General features: G+C 35.5%; 1 pseudogene; it reads left to right on the forward strand.

Moving 5' to 3' along the window:
- Nucleotides 1-1162: 1162 nt before the first annotated feature.
- On the forward strand, nucleotides 1163-17720 carry LOC120216950 (annotated as a pseudogene).
- The last annotated feature ends 846 nt before the right edge of the window (nucleotides 17721-18566 follow it).

Raw genomic sequence — 18566 nt, forward strand, 5'->3', positions numbered from 1 at the left:
GGTTTCGGTGAGACAGATTGAGACACTGCCTGACTTTAATGCTCATGTACATATAATTTTTCTTAAATAATTTGGGTGATTCCGTTATATTGTTTATTTAGAAATTTTTCAATAAAAAATGATATATATATATATATTTATAAATGTAATTGTTTAATTTTAAAATTTATAAAGATAATAATATTTTTTTATAATTAAAATTATTTAATGAGTTCTGATATAGATATGTACAGCGATGGATGCACTAAACTTTAAGAGGAATAACTGCATTCCTACTTTTATCTTAGTTATTTAAATTGAACGTAAAATTATTTACAATTAATTACTTTAAGAATAGTTGAGTTATATGTATTTAGGCGTAAGAATTTTTATTTTTATCTTAATAAATGAATTTTATTATTTAATAATTTAAGTATAATTATTTTTATTTAAGAATTAAGGGTAAAGTACACAAATAATCTCCTGACTATAAAATATTATTTTATTAAGTTCATTGACTATTAAAAATTATAAAATGATCCTTCAACTATAAAGCGTTATTTTATTGATTCCCTCAACTATTAAAAGTTACTAAATAATCATCTGACTATTTATTATGTTCCAACATTTTTTTTCGTTAAAAAATTAATTGTCGTCTAAATTGGACGTTAACATAATTATGTATATGTAATAATCGTTTGAGATTCTAGGATCGAATTTTATCATATCACAGTCAACATGTTAACGTTTAACTCAGAATGTCGTTGCTTTTTTAATAAAAAGACAAGTTTGAAACATCTCACTTCGTAACTTTTAATCATTGTGAGACTCAACAAAATAAATTATATAATTAGATGATCATTTTATAATTTTTAATAATTAAGAAATTCAATAAAACATCACGCTATAACTAGGAGTCATTTGTATAATTTTCCTAGGAATTAACTAAATATATAAATATTTTTTAATAAAAGAGGGAGGGAATTTAAATAACCTACCATGTCTATTCACATGCACATCCTATAAGAATTAAATCCCATTATACCAAACTCAATGAATAAACGGTAGAAATACGGTAAATCTAACAGCTGTAAGTCTGTAACTGTCGCAGATAGAATGAATGATCAAAGTAGATTAATTTTCATGTCATTCTTGGTACCGCTTTCTTCTCCCTCCACCAAAACCAAATCTACCGGTTGATCCTCCTAAAAGAACCCCAATTTTCCCGTTATCTTTCTAAAACCCTACCATATAAATAACATCATTCAGATCTTAGCTAATTGTTTCCTTCGGTCAGCAGATCCAACGCATCTTTTCTTTTGACCACGGGTACTTAATTTAATTCCTTCTCAATTTTATTTCAGTTTTTGTTATTTAATTCGATTTTTTTTTTGGTTAAGTTGGGATCATAATGGTGTAGACCTTTATTTTTTCTTTTTGGCTTTGTGTAGAGTTTGATCGTATTGTAGAATATATACCTAAAGGGAAGGGATATTGAAAGAGGGGATTGGAATTTGTTTTGATTAAACCATGGCAGCTCAAGTGCCTCCAGGGGCACCTAGACCCGGCGCCAATGCAGGGAAGCAACCCCCACCTAATTTTAATCCTAATTATCAAACCAATCCCAATTCATTAGAGGATAGCATGCAGAATTTGAATCTAAATCGACCACTTTCTATGCTCAATTCTGGTCCTAGACCTCCCCCTTTTGGTCAACAACCACCCTTCTTTCAAGCTTCAGTCTCTACTAGATATCCAGTTTCCTACTCACCAATGCCACGGCCCGGACCACCACCTGGGATGGTGGGAAGACCTGCAGTGGTTCCTCCTGAACCACCACAATCCACATTACCTGCAAATGTACCCCCAGGAAGACCGGTTGGTTCACCTGTTAGTCAACCGTCCCCTTTTGGGTCTAGAGCTCCTCCTGCTTCATTGTCTTCATCCACAGGTGGTGCGGTTATACCTTCTAGTGCTTTCCCATCTTCAGGTGTACCTGGTGTCTCTGTTGCACCACCATCACCAGGTTCTCGCCCGGGTTCTTTTGTGTCATCTTCACCTTTGACTGGTGGTCCTGCTGTGCCAATGTCAAATGCACCTGCTGGTCCTTTGAGTAATAGGCCACCTGCAGGTGGTACAGGAGCTTTGCCTGGTCCACCCCGATTCCCTTCTGTTGCAAGTGTTTCACAGCCCCCTGTTGGACCTCCACGATCTATGATGTCATCTTGGCCACCTGCTCAGGCTCCAACCATGTATTCTGCTTTGGGAAGTTCAGCTGTTAGTTCCCCGATAGCTCCTTCCTTTCCTTCAGCATCACCATTTTCAGCTGTGCCTCAGGCTAGGCCACGTCCGCCTGGTTCTCCTTATGGACCACAGTCATGGCCGATGCAACCCCAGCAGGTTAGTAATAAAAACTTTATGCTTTCATGATTCTTCCATTAATGAATTATTATCAGTTGGAATTAATCATTGATTATTTTTCTGTTGAGCTTGTCCTTCAGCAACCTGCATTAGGCATAAAAGTCTTTGATTGTCTTCCTTTCCTTTATGCTATCTTAGCCCCGTACTTCAGTAATTACATTAAGCACTGAATGATAAGTGTGGAAATCTTAACCCTGCACTTGAGTAATTACATTAAAGGTACATCTAATGATCTGGATGTTCCGTCCAATAGCTGGTGCACATATCTTCTAGCTCGAATCAATTTAAAGTTGGTTATTTATTTCTTTAGGTTGAATTTGATCAATCGGCCAATGAAAATGTAATTCCGGTCTAGATGGATATTTTAAAGCTCTGAGTTAGGTTGAAATTGTGTTAATGACTTGAAACCATCAATGATTTGAATTCTGGCCGTTTTTAATTTCTTTAGGGAGTCCAACCGCCTCACATTCCTGGTGCTCCACATGCACAACCTCCAAGAATGTGTGGAATGCCACAACAACTTCCAAATCAAGCTATGACTACCATTCCACCTGCCATGGGTCAACCTGGAGCACCTCTGTCAGGGACATCAAGGATTGATCCTAATCAAATTCCAAGACCTATTCCAAGTGCCTCACCAATTGTGTATGAAACTCGCCAAGGCAACATAGCAAATCCTCCTCCGGTACTATCCCTCGTCATTTCATAGGAATAGAAAGAAAATTACTCGATTCACCTGGAATTTGCTAATTTGGCTTTCCTTTTGTTCTTTATTTAATCTTAGGTTCATTCTTTTTCTAGGTTATCACTGCATTTATGCATACTGCTATCACAACTTCTTTATATAGCTGCAATTTGAATGTTGTTATCTATCCTAATGACTTGTAATCTTTTGAAGCCTGCTACAAGCGATTACATTGTTAGAGACACTGGGAATTGTAGTCCACGATATATGAGATGTACCATCAATCAGGTCATAACAAACTATACAAATTTATTGTGGCTTCTTTATTCTGTAATTGTGTATATTTTAATGAGGTTCGTTCTGCAATTCCGCAACCAGTAATCATCGTGATGTTTTATGTTCTTGTTTACTTTTCTTTATGTTTATTAGATCCCTTGCACGGCCGACCTTTTGACAACCTCTGGAATGCAACTAGCTTTGTTAGTTCAACCTATGGCCCTCCCTCATCCATCGGAGGATCCTATTCAAGTAATGCCTGAAGAACTTTACTTCTAGTTCACTATCCAATCTGTCAGGCCCACAATGAAATTTGAAAATTGTGTGCTCGTCATATTTTAAACATTTCTTCTATAGGTTGTGGATTTCGGGAAAGTGGTCCTGTTCGATGTTCTCGTTGCAAAGGTTACATAAATCCTTTCATGAAGTTCACTGATCAGGGAAGGAAGTTTATATGCAATTTATGTGGTCAGTACTATTTATCTTAGTGTGTTCATACCACACATTCGGCAATATCTTGTGGCTTTAAATTATTCTTGTATTCATACATTTTTGTTGCGTGTGTTACATTGCTGTCAGAACTTAAATGATTAGTTATGCTTATAATTTGGGAATTTAACATTGTGATTATTATTTGAGAGCTTTTGATGGGAAGGTTTTAAACTGCCATTTATGTTTGAAATGTGATAATAGTCTCCGAGTATCTTAGTTGTCAGCTATAGGTTCCTTAAATGATATATTGATCTGTTCTGTTTTTAGTATGTTGGATTCTATCAATTTTACTTTTACTCTTTTTTACACATAAATGCCACTTACGTTTCAGTCATAGATACAAAAATCTTTATTCCATGTTGGATAATTCCATGACCACACCTTATCTGCTCTCTGATTGTGGTTCTGTAATGTAGAAAGTATTATGCTATTTTCTTTCAGGGTTTACTGATGATACTCCTCGTGACTACCATTGCAACCTTGGTCCTGATGGCCGTCGTAGAGATGCTGATGAGAGGCCTGAGCTCTGTAAAGGAACAATTGAATTTGTTGCTTCAAAAGAGTACATGGTTTGTTGAAATTTAAAAATTTTGTAAATTTTAAATTGATACATGTATATTTCTACTTTTTTTAATTCTGGCTACATCTCTTTCTTATTTCTTTCTTAAATGCTTAAGTAGCAATTGCTAATGCGCACACTTGGGGATAACGTATAAATAAAGTGATGATTTAACGTTTGCTTAGCTGAATTCAGTAACATATTAGTTCTCGCAGGTAGATGTATCTTTTTCCCCTTGTCTTCTTGATTGACTGCTATCCTGTTGCAAAGGAGTTAAGCTAGTGGATCTTTCCTTTTACAACTTTGATTGACCCTGCTTTCCAGTGGTAATAACCAAAAGATTAAGAAGAGCGAACAAAAAAAAGGTCAAAGAAGGGAAGAAAATATGTAAATTATTCTAGATTATGCTAACATTTGGTACTGTTTAGTTATATGGAAGGCATTTTTGAACTTGTTTCTTTTTATTCTTTCATCAATGCTGTGCCTTATGTTATTTAATTGGTTCAGAGTATAGTTCATTCTTTTGGATTGAATTTCTCATTTCAGGTCCGCGATCCAATGCCAGCTGTATATTTTTCCTCATTGATGTATCCATGAATGCGGTACAGACTGGTGCCACTGCTGCAGCTTGCAGTGCAATTAATCAAGCTATTTCTGATCTTCCTGTGAGTTCCATATCATTTTATAGAATGGATGGTTTTTAGTTCTTTCTTGTTGTAATTTCTTGATTTAGTTGTTCATCCCCCCCCCCCCGCCCTACTGTTCTCCTTGTTGCATTTCGTCATTAGATATGGAAACTATACTAAGATCATAGTTAGTTTTTTTTATAATAAGGAAGGCCTCATTAAAAACTCCCTTCATATCTGTCAAGCAACAAGACTTAACGAACATTGGAAGGAGGAAAAGAGTGCCTTAGAAATTTAATTGCATAAGACCCAGGTACAATAGAACACAATACCGCCAAAACCCTTGGCAGCCCTCACACTGTGCAAAGATGCACTACAATTAAGCAAAAGAAATAACCCTACAGAAAACAACCTCCTTATATGACTCGGCCAGGAACAAACTTATACAATAACGTAAGCTATCAAATATTCCCTAGAAACTAAACAACAACAAAAATAAAACCCCTCCACTTAACTAATCCCTAGTTTGGCGAATTTATCCGCTTCCCAATTAATTGCTCTCACCATATGACGCAGAATGACACCTTTATCTACCATAGTCTCTGTAATATCTTTAACTAAAGATAGGAACATCGGGGTGGAACTAGCTGGATTTTTTATCCAATCCACTGCCATCGCACTATCGGATTCCAAAATAAGCCTTCGGTTTGCCGACATCCCCAAATCCAGAAACAAATTCAAACCTCTTTTCACCGCCATCAACTCTGCCATAATAGGAGGCCCGGATCCAATACCTTCAGAGAACAAACCCAACATCACTCCTTTCTCATCTCTAATCATCCCACCAATGCCACCCTTCGACCACCACTTATCCATAGCGCCGTCTACATTCTCTTTAACAAAACCGGAAAGTGGAGGGGACCAACTAGCTACCTTTAAAGGCCTCTTAACAGAGCACATCACACAATCAGCTAACGCAAGGTCCCCCACAAGGCTATCAAAGGAGACCGTCAGTTTTGGAAATTTCGAAGAAAACCAAGCTGCCACTCTGTACCTCGATAGAAAAGATAACAAAACACAATCCAATTTCCCATTATTAAAAACAATATCATTTCTCATTTTCCAAATCGACCATAAAATGGCTCCTGGGATAAACCCCAAACACTTGATTTGGGTACAAGATCTGCCCAAACTGAAAATAAAGCTATAGGACACTCCGGAATTGCAAAGGAAACCTCCCAACGATGCAAAAAGCTAGCCCATAACCCCAAGACACATTGCAACAGAAGAAAAGGTGGGAAATCGTTTCTTGGACCAACCTACTGAACGGACACAATGGATCTTCTATACCTTGCATCCCACGTTTTATTAACTCTACTTTGACAGGAATCTTCTTGTGTACCACTTGCCAAACAAAAGATTCAACTCGAGGAGCCGCACCAACCCACACGTTACTTTCCCACGGAAAACAATTGACAACTCTACTAAGAAAAACTTGAAGGCAAGATTTCACTGAAAAGCACCCATCTCCTCCTGTCCATACTAGACTATCATCAATCAAAGGCGTAGGAATGAAGTTATACAACAAAGCCATAAGCTCATTCCATTGCAACATCTCCCAATCAGCTAAGTTTTCCCAAAAACAGCCTGACTAGTTAGATGTCCTGAAGTCGGCAATCTTCCCCTCCTTGTTCTTTGATAATGTGAACAAACGAGGGAACCGAATCTTCAATGGAACTCCGTCCAACCAAGCATCGTGCCAGAACTTGATTGAATCCCCTTGCCCGCCTTAAGTTGAAAATTGCTCCGCAAACATACTCCAAACTCATCCTCCGAACAACAATTCTTCACAACCCCATTCCAAATCCAAGAAGCTTTATAAGAGGTCGAACTCTCCACCCCCATAGATTTCGGGTCAATATTATTTTTACAACAAATTATCCTTTTCCACCAAGAATTCTTCTCATTAGCAAACTCCCAAATCCATTTACCCAATAAAGCTCTATTCATAAGATTGAGATTTGGAACCCCGAGTCCTCCCAAAGCCTTAGGCTTGCAAGCAGTCTCCCAATTAACCCAATGAATTATGTTTTTCGTTCCCGACTCCAAGATCATAGTTTGTTATTTGATCTATTATTTTTTTAATCATTAATTGTAAAAGATCTTAGGGTAAACTAGGAATTTAGTACTTAAACTATTAGTTTTAGTATGTTTTAGTACCTAAACTTTTAATTTTTTCAAAATCATACCCAATCTTTAGTTTTTGTTTCATTTTAGTACCCCACTGTTAAAAATTAATGCGTTTAGTATCTAAACTATCAGTTTTGGTCCGTTTTAGTACCTAAACTTTCAAAAAAAAAATCAAAACTTAACGTTAAATTTTGAATATGGGTACTAAAATGAAACAAAAAATAAACTTTAGGTATTATTTTGAAAAATTGAAAGTTTAGGTACTAAACGGACCAAAACTGATAGTTTAGGCATAGTCACATGGATCGCGGTACGCTCCGATACGGGAACGTGGAACGGGATCGCAATTCGCTAGGTCCCTAAAATTCGGTACGAGTGGTAGACTCATTTCAGATCTCTCCGGTACGATGTACCATATAAATTGGTACGATGTACCAGTTTCTTAGGTTGCTATTTTTCTACATCAAATTTTATAAGTAATAATAATAATAAAAATAACTTGGATCGTTTGACATAATAATAATAAAAAAAACAAATTCAATCTAATAAAATATAGTTTTAACATAAAAGTTACTTTTATACTAAAAAACAAACCAGGCTCTTCGTCTTCCTACTTCCATTTTCAATTTATCTCTTATTTTGCCATCTCTCTCTCTCTAAATCCCTTCATTTCTGGTTTCTCTTCTCTCCATAATCGAAGATGCGTGAGATCCTTCACATTCAAGGTGGCCAGTGCGGCAACCAAATCGGAGCCCAGTGAGATCCTTCATTTATCCTTTCTGGTTTCTCTCCTCTCCAGAACGATGAATCGATGGCTTCAAATCGCGATTTGAACATCGTAGAAGCTTTCGTACCGAATCGCGATTTTGGAACGACCGGAACGCGTTCGTACCGCGTTTTGGATCGGAGCGTACAGTACGTAGATCGTGGGAACTCTAGCGATTTATGTAACTATGAGTTTAGGTACTAAATGTGTAATTTACCCAAGATTTTAAATTATAATGCCAAATTTATCTGCAGGATTTGTTGCTGTTAAATTCTCAAGAAACGGGTTCTTTACTGTTTTTTTTCATTGTTTGAACACATCATAAGTTTGACTGAATTTTTGCTATATGTAACAATTTCCTTAGCCATTATTGTATCTCGAGTATTATTTTATTTATCAAAACTCTTCCTAGATAAATTATAACTGAAGTGTTTCTTTCCTTACACTATGTTTGGATAAATAATTATAGAGAAAAAGAGAGGAAAGGAAAAGAAAAGAAAGTTAAGGAAAATATATATGTAAGCTTTGCTTGGATAGTTAAAATTAGTAAAGGGGAAGAAGGTAAAGGAATTTTGACAAACTTTGTTTGGTTAAAGAGTGGAAAGGGAAGGAAATGGTTTATTTTATTTCCTATGTTTAGCTGTTGTGTTTAAGTTTTATGTAATTTCTGGTGGTGTTTGCAGATGTTTAGGGTCTGCCTTTGTTGTACTTTGTTTCATCTAATAAATTCTAGGCACTCTTTTCCTCCTTTCCTTGTCCTTCATGTTACTTTTATAACATGAAGGTTGAAAAAGGGGTTTTTTAATGAGGCCTAATCTTCTATCAAAAAAAAAAGTGAGTTTGTTGATGTAACATTGAGTGGATACTGTTTTTCTTTGTTGTCATTACTGCATGCTGTTTGTGCATTAAAAAAGTTGAAATTTAAATTATTGTAGTAACATAATAGAGGTTGTAAGTGCCAATGACTCTGCATTAGCCTGTCAGTTTGGTGGTCATGGTCGAGGGCTTTAATATTTATTCTAAGTGTATATGTTTTAGTAGAGAATCTAGTATGGATTATCAATTTGGGTCAGTTGTATTTCCTGTACTTCAAATGAATATTTTTTCTCAAATGAGCTTTAGGCGAAAAGTTTATCAAGAAAGTCATAAAATGGGTTTTCAATATGTGTTATGACCAAATGTGTTTCAATTGTTTGTTTTCATTAAGCATAGTTTTGGGAATATGCTTGAGTATTCCATTGAATGTGGTGCCAAATCATGAGATTTTATGATTTTAACCAATATGATGATTGTACATTAGGCATGGCTAATTTTCCTTTGCAATGCATTCTAAAGATAAGGCAAGTCTTCTACTTCTTTGTCGGCAATAATCAATGTCTGATAATGTTAGTTGAGTTGGAGGTTGATACATGGTCTTGATCTTTCCTTTTCCATTCTGTCCAATGATTTCTTCTCAACGCATAAACAAGGCAATGGAAATTCACTTGCTTGATGTGTTAATTGCTTATTACAGGAAGGTCCTCGAACTCTAGTTGGAATAGCAACATTTGACTCAACAATCCATTTTTATAACTTGAAACGGGCACTGCAGCAGGTCAGTAATTGTTGCTTCATTTAACATTCCCTCTTTCAGGCAACTATTGTTTTGGGCAGAAGACATTTTGGTGGTCTTGTCTTGTTGGGTACTTCCTACTTTAGAAAGGAAATTCAATGTCACAATAATGATGTATAGAAGATACTAATATTTTAAAGAGGTTTCAAGATTTTATTTCTGCAAGTAGTGTCAAATAACGACATAATGGCAAATTAAATATATAATGCACTGTGATGTATATCACAAAATTGTGATTTTGGATGCTGCAGCCTTGCAGTTTGAAATTTTGTATGGTTTTATTATCTGCGGAGGTGAGGTTTAATTGGTTAGGACTAATTGGTGGAGGATCAATATAAGAGTGGTGTAAGTGGTGTATACCCAACATACATGTAGCTAATAATGTGTTTGGGATTGGTACGAGAAGCTTTGTTCAAACCTTTTTAGTATTTTTCAACATGTCAGGTTTCATATTTTAAGGATCACTACAAACTCTTTTTATATGATCTTTTTCTCTGATGTAATCTAATGGAGAACCTCCTTGAAATTGTTCATTAGCTGATTTTGATGTCTTCAATTTGTAGCCATTGATGCTTATCGTTCCCGACATACAAGATGTCTATACCCCTCTTGAAACGGATGTCATTGTTCAGCTTTCTGAGGTTGGTGCTTAATTTGTTGAAGTTTCCAAGTTCATAATTTAACAGTGGCTGAAGCTATCATGTCATCCTTGATATTTGTCATATATGTTCTGCTGACTATGGTTTTTTATTCTGGGGATTCAGTGCCACCAACATTTAGAGCTGTTGCTTGAAAACATCCCAACAATGTTTCAGACTAGTACAACTGCTGAGTCATGTTTTGGTGCTGCAATCAAGGTAAGCCATTTCAAGGCGATACTATAAATTAACAGATAAATTATTGTACTTTGCATATTTCAATCATTAATTGGATATGATTGTCTTTTCTTATACCAGAAGAGACCACTAGGATCAAGCTTATGAGTTATAGAGTCCACTCAACCCCACTGATTCTACCACTGGGACAATTCTAGAATGTCAGGATTTTGTCATGGGTTAATCCATTTCCTAATTAAGCAAATTCTGGTTTGTTATAGTTATGAATATAAAAAAAGTGGAACTTTTTCAAGGTTTGGAAGACAAGAACTTAACCTCTGCCTCTTAAACAAATTGTGTTCAATAACTTTAGCTTTCTTTTATGTGTCTGGAAAGTTAAGAGTTTTATGGTTTCGTCCGTGCCGGATCCAGAAATATCTTTGAGGGTAGGCGCACATATGTTAATAACACAATTTTTTTGAATGGGGTGGACACATAAAATTTCAGAGTGGGCACCATCAATAAAATAAGTAACTGACCGAAGAAAATTCGGATTCCAATGGGTTTCCTGGAAGGTTAATAATGCATGGTCATAATTTAGGGCGAACAACAATTCCTGTAAATTGTGTAGATGTTGATACCTTGGTGTTCATTTTTATATTTCAGGCTGCGTTCTTGGCCATGAAAAGTACTGGAGGGAAGCTTCTAGTATTTCAGTCAGGCAAACTCTCATCTACCTATTTGACATTTGCATGTTTTGGAATGGAATATAATACAGCTCTCACACATAGAAGTTAATGCCATAGTTCTCTAATGAATTAATATATGTTTTGTGACAGTTCTACCATCAGTTGGTATTGGTGCCCTTTCTTCTAGGGAGGCAGAAGGGAGAACTAACATTTCTGCTAGTGAAAAGGTTTGCATATGGCTTTTAATTGTTTCCTATGTTTATTTTTACTTGATTAATGGTGCAGTGTTATTTTTTTAAAACTCTTTTTCCCCAATAGTATAATTCTTTTAGATGGAGATATTGTTATACCTCAGATTTGCACCTAAAAATGTGGAATCTTCTGTTTGGTTGTCCAACTTCAGTGTTAACTGCTGCATTTCATTTCTGAAAGCTTCTTTATCTGTTAGCTTTTGCAAATTGATTCTATCATCTATTCAGATTTCAGAATATTAGGATGGTTACTATATAAGAATTTGATTTATGTTATGAACCTGATTAATCTGTTTTCTTATTCATTAGTTGAAATGCTTCTTTGATCTTCTAGATGTAGATATTTATAATCTTCTTTCGAATATCATGCTTTCCATGGATTCAAGTTTTCCTAACCAAAAAGTGATATTGTTTCAAGGCTAGACTAGGCTTTTGGTTCCTGTATTTTTTCTGTGGTTGGTAGGCTTTCTAAGGTTTGTCCCTTTTGGGATGATTATGGTACTTATCTCTAATGATCATCTTTGTAATGCATTTGTGACATTCATCCAAAAAAAATCATAAAATGAACTAGCCAACTATTAACCTTCATTTCAGATATGTTGATCTTATTTTCTGTTCTTTCATATTGAATCTCTTGTGATATATTGGCTTATTATAATTCAGAGTATTTGTGACTGAAACAAGAACAATTTTGTATTCAATAGAAGATAAAATTCTGCTTTCGTATTGATTCTTTTTATTTTCCATTTCTATTTGATTAGGAGGCTCATAAATTACTGCAACCAGCTGACAAATTTCTTAAGACAATGGCAATTGAATTTGCTGAGTATCAGGTAAACTAAAAGTAATTTTTTCTCCTTGGTATCAGTGTGATGTGATGATAAAAACCTGCCCGATGGATGCTTGTTGAAATTCATGTTGGTTAGATAAATCTATCTTATGACTGATTTTTTCAAGCATGTTCTTATATTGCAACACATTGCAGGTCTGTGTTGATGTATTTTTAACTGCCCAGAGTTATGTAGACATTGCTTCCATCTCTGTCGTCCCAAGAACTACTGGAGGCCAGGTATTAATATAAAATTTACTTTGTTTTTATTTATTTGTTCACTTTAGTGGCTGATAATTTAATACAAATGATTATCTTCTGGAACCTGTACTTGAATAGAAATGGTGAAGTTGTTTGTTACTCTGCTTCAATTGAATCCATCTGCACTCTGCACTGTTCTCTTAATTTAAATCTCTAAGTTATATTAGCATAAAATCTTTTATGTACACTTGTTAAGATTCAAGATTTTAATAGTAATTATCATGACTTAAAGTTATAAAATTTTGTAATGAAAAATGTTGAGACCAATTTTCGTGAAAATGTGAAACATACGTAATGGAGTACAATTTTTATTACAAGTCATCCAAAGTACCTCATCCATAGTTTGTAAGTGCACTAGGTTGCAAACCTTGCATGAGGCCGTGCTTTAAAATTTTCCGTTGCATGGTATTTCAATATCTTTGTATGTCAGTGCTTGTTGGACATTTTGGTGCCTAAAGTCAGGTCACACAATGCAAATTTGTTACTGAAATCCGAACAGGCTAGATTTTCTGATCTTTCTGACTCTGTGCTATTGTAATCTCCAATACTACATTCAAAATTATACGCGGGCTTGCTGAGTTTCCTGGTTAACAATGGTCAGTGGTAAACAATGGATGAGGTGCATCTCAAGTTAAAGGAAGCAGTAAAAAATGACAGATGAGTGTGTAGTCCCTTCTTTTGTTATTTAAGTTCTCTTTAGTTAATCCTCACTTTTTGTGATAAACTACATGACTCTTTGATGTACCCACTTGTTTGCTGTCCCCACTCCCCAGTAGAGTACTAATCAATAAAATATCAAGCCTGATGCATAACTTGGTGGAACTTGAAAGCCCGACTCTATATTGATGTATATTTATTCATTCAAATCTCTACTTGTCAAACTCTATGTATGCGGTCTTCAGTATCAGGATTGCAGAGTTATTTCTCGAGTGGAAGACTTACATTCCGACACATTTCTCCAAATTTCAGGTGTATTATTACCCTTCTCTGCTGTATCTGATCCCGCAAAGCTGTACAATGACCTTAGATGGAACATCACTAGGCCTCAAGGTTTTGAAGCTGTCATGCGTGTAAGATGTAGCCAGGTAATGTTTCTGTTTTGCTCTGTTTCTTAAGTGAAATATTGTTAGTTTACTTTTTTGGTTATGATGATAATTTAATCATATTTTAATATATTTTCCCCTTGTGTATTTATAGGGTATTCAAGTTAATGATTACTCTGGAAACTTCTGCAAACACATTCCAACTGATATTGACCTAGCTGGGGTTTGTGCTCCTTTTGAAAAATACTTGGTCTTATATTTCTTGTTAATTTCTTCTAGCTGAACTACTCGCACTGTTTGGTTAACTTAAGGAAATTATAAAATTATTTTCTGCATAATGTTTAGCGTTGAACTCAAGTTGGATGATTAGCTAATCCTTGCTAAAAAAAGTGTTAAACTTTGCTTGGATCAAGTATCTGGGATTTTGTGCTTCTAGCCTGGTGAATATTGTTTCATTTTGGGGATTGATGTGTTGAATAATTTATTTCTAAACTATTGGTTTTCTTGTCGGGTGTTTGAAATTCAGTCTATAGTCTTTAACCACTTAGCAAAATGATTTTATATTTCTTATATTTGTAATTTAAGCCAATCTATAATTGCACTATGAATGAGGTAGGGGAATGAATGATGAGTTATTGAGTTAGATGTATAACTTCTTCCTGGTGGTTTGTTTCTTAGTTGGTATATGACTGGACTTGAGATATTTGATGGCTTGGTATGGCGTTGACAACTGAGAGCAAATTTTCTTTGGCTTTTCCTTCTCTTTAAAGAGTTTTACAGTCACAATTATGTCCTTTTTGAGGTATTCAACGTGTTTTAACATGGTTAATTAAAAGAAATTAAACTGCCATAGGGTCGGAGCAGGATACTCTTGTTGCAATGCTTATCTTAAAAGTTCCTCATCAAGTTCTCATATTTAGTATCAAGTAACCAATTCGAAAATAAGATATTCTTATTCAACATTTCCCCCTTGTCATGAATGTATTTTTGTGCTTTCATGAGCCATGGTTTTGTAGCCCATGAATTGGTAAATTTGTTCAAAAGAAATTTTACACATTTTTTTGCTAGAAAGGGTTTTGATATGGTTACGCTCTGCTTGGGCAGATTTTTTGTGTTCTATCTATTTTTGTTTCAACCCATGACCAGTTCTTTTGTTATGCAGATTGATTGTGACAAATGCATATTGGTAACCTTAAAGCATGATGACAAGTTACAAGATGGTTCTGAATGTTCTTTTCAGGTACTAATTATTGATATCTGAGCCTTTAATGCCCATGATGTTTCTTGCATTATTTGTTAGCATCAACAATTTAAGAATTTTTATGCATTTATAATATTTCTATAATATTCTGGCTTTGAACTTTCCAGTGTGCCCTTCTGTATACCACTATTTATGGGCAAAGAAGAATTCGAGTCACAAACTTATCCTTGCCATGCACAAATGTGCTAAGTCTTTTGTTTCGCGCTGCTGACCTGGATACTCAATTCGCATATCTCTTAAAACAAGGTAATCGAGTCTGCATTGGACATCTTTCTTTACTTTCTTTTCCCATTTTGGTGAATTGGCTGTGCAAGTTAACTGGTTCTGTTTGTCAGTCTTTTCCCTCTATGGCCTGTTTGCTCTGCTTCGAACTGTGATTTGAAGATGTTCTGCATTGCCATTATTTTTCACATTATGGATTGATCTTATATGGAAGAGATGTTATTTGGTTATTTTATATCCAAAGAATTTTGTCGCAATAGTCTTCATGGAATCATTATTTTGATGTGCAAGAATACTGACAATGTAGTGTGCTTTACTAATTTACCTTCAAATACAGCTGCAAATGAAATTCCTACAACCCCGCTTCTGCAAGTGAGGGATCAAGTGACAAATCTTTGCATCGACACTCTGCTTTCATATCGTAAATTTTGTGCCACGGTATCATCATCTGGACAGCTTATTCTTCCAGAGGCTCTAAAGCTTCTTCCTCTATATACCCTTGGTATAAATATTTCTTTTTATTAATTATCTACTTGATCTCTATCTCTTTGATTTCCATTATTATTATTTTAGCTAATTCCATTTTCAAACTTGGTAGAAACTCCGTTGTATTCTCAAGAAAAATTTGAAATATTTTTATGTTTATAAATATTGTCTTTTCCTTTCTTCAGCGTTAATCAAGAGTACAGGGTTGCGAAATGATGGCAGAATAGATGACCGTTCATTCTGGTTCAATTATGTTTCCTCGCTTTCTATTCCTTTGGCAGTCCCACTTGTTTATCCCAGGATGTTTTCCATCCACAACCTGAATTCAAAGGTAATAAATTTATAGTTGCCTCAAGGTCCAAAGTATTATAACCCTGCTAACAGAACATTTTCTGCTTGTTGGACAGGAAGGGGATGATTCTATTCTTCCTCCTACAATCCCACTTTCTACTGAACATGTCAGTGATGATGGAATATATCTTCTTGAGAATGGTGAGGATGCTCTAATATATTTTGGGATCTCAGTGGATTCGAATGTCTTGCAACAACTTTTTGGCCTCACCTCAGTTGATGTAGTCCCCACTCAGGTGCTTTTGTTTTACTTTGTGTTTCTGACAATCCTCATCAGTTTATTAGAAAGATTTTGTGAATTCTGACCATAATCACTCGTAAAGAAAGTCTCAAGGACCTGAACTTGCTTTCCCAGACATTTCAGGTTTTTATCTGTTGAAAATAACTGTTGCCCTATTTGTTTTAAAATACACTGTAGATTCAAATACTAAATTCAAATGTCTCAGTATATATTAAACAGTCCTCATCCGTGTTTTGATTTGAAATCACTATTGAACTCCCTGTACAATGATTTTTGTCTGCATGCTTAGTTTCACTTTCCTTCGATTTAAAATTGTGAATTTCCCTTTGTGGTTTTTGGAGTGTGTGATTTTTGGATTGAATGAGAAGAGTCTTGAAAGCTGTTGAGTTTGATGACTAAATGGTATGAAGCTGAAATGAGTGAATTTGGATTCAAGTGTTAGGATAATTGGGTAAGGCTATCTCCTCTCAGTCAGTTAGTAATAAAAGATGGGGAAAAAAGGAAAAAAAAAAAGAAGAAGAAGAAAACTTTATGGGGCTTCTGGTGTCTGTTCCATGATATGTTTTTCACTTGTCAGCATTATTCCGTGTCTGGACCCTTTCACCTACCGAGTACTGACACTTACGGTCTTTTTTCAACTTTGTATGTTCAGTTCGTGATGCAGCAATTTGACAATCCTTTATCAAAGAAGTTAAATGATGTAGTAAATGTGATTCGCCAACAAAGATGTTCCTATCTTCGGTATGATTAATGATCCTTTTGTGTTACTTTACTCCTAAACTAACGGCTTTTGTTCCATCTCCTTTACTGAAAAAGTGAAGTATATTTGGATGTTTCATGCAATTTTATGCTAATATTCTTTTGCAGCTTCAAATTGTGCAAGAAGGGGGATCCATCAGGTCAGTTAATTGAACTTTTACTCGAACTATGATACTGTTTGAAAAATTATCATGTGGAATATTCAACCAAAATAGCCATGGCTTTTTCTAACTTGGGATTATGTAAACTTCTCTCAACTTTGAAATTTGAGGGCGAGACTATGGTGTTAATGGTTTGTCCGAGAATTTTCGCTTTATTTTTGTGACAATGAAGCAAATTGCCTCTACTACCCTGTGGGTTTCTTATTGTCAGAGTAATTGGTACATAGACAATTTCCATTTTAGGAAAAGAAAAGAAGCAATTATATTATGGTTTTCTCATGATTCAATGCCTACATTTTCAGGAATGCTGTTCTTATCATGCATGGTTGAAGACAAGAATGCATGTGGCCCTTCTTATGTCGAGTTTCTTGTACATATTCATAGGCAAATCCAAATGAAAATGGCATGATAAGTTTCAAGCTTCCATAGTTAAGCTGAACAGGCATTTGATTCTGATTTGGGATTTTGCATGAAGCAAAAAGGAAAAAAGGATACAAGTGAGATGACAAGAATCCTAGTGGCCTCGTACTCGGGTTTCTCGATTGTGCGGCTATTCCTACTGAAAGAGTGTTATTATGCTTTTCACAGTTTGCTTCACAAGTTGAGACCGTCCAACATTTTATGATGCACCTGGAGATAAAAGTTATAAATAAGCTTTGTAATTTCAGATATGTAGGAGCTCAATCAATTATTTATTTCTTGAAACCGCTATTTGAGCTAAGTTTTGCTAAAGAAAGGTTTTTAATTGTAGAAAATTTGACATTACAGTGGTCGGTTATCTGAAGTAGTAATAATACACGTCATCTCGGGTGGTTCGTTTCCCAGTTTTCGTATTACGTCCCTCTCGTGTGTCCTGAAAATTTTGTGTAAACATAACCTGTGTTCATGGGTCAGATATTCAAGATCTGAACTGTGGGTTTGGGTGGAAAAAAGATGCAACACTGATATCATATTTTAGTTGTCTCGATTCTAATTTAACCTACTTTAGTTTATGTTTGGAGTTCTTGGTTACTCATTCGAACAATGTCGTTTTTAAGATGGATACTGTAGACACCCGTTTTTGTCCGGGTCTTTTCTATCTAATTGTAATTATTATTATTATTATTATTATTATATTATTATTATGCTTATTTATTGTTATTAATATATTACAAATTTTTGCAGGCTCAAACCCGAAGCCCATCAGATACCAAACCCGACCCAGAATTACAAGACTTGGAGCCCAGACCCGGTTCAGGCCCAATACCCGAACCAGGCCTGGATCTGGCCCAAAGCAATTTGGGTTTGAAACCCTAAAAACTATCAATAGCCAACCGCCGCCGACGTTTTTCCTTCCATCTCTCAGCCGCGTCGAGCCACCGTCGAGCACTCCCGAGACGCCGGTGTCATCAACAAAGGCCACACAGTAAAACAAATCAGTCAATTTGTCAATCCATCAACTAGAATCAAAACCCTAAATTTAAAAATACCTAAATCCCGATAAATCGGGAAATTTGTCCCTACCAAGATCAGAGACCCTTACCCTACGCTAGCATCATCATCTCACCAAACGAAGCAAAATCAACCATAAATCAAGCAAAGATATCAGAGG

This window comes from Hibiscus syriacus, unplaced genomic scaffold (assembly GCF_006381635.1).
Source record: "Hibiscus syriacus cultivar Baekdansim isolate YM2019G1 unplaced genomic scaffold, ASM638163v2 tig00110174_pilon, whole genome shotgun sequence".
Classification (NCBI taxonomy): domain Eukaryota; kingdom Viridiplantae; phylum Streptophyta; class Magnoliopsida; order Malvales; family Malvaceae; genus Hibiscus; species Hibiscus syriacus.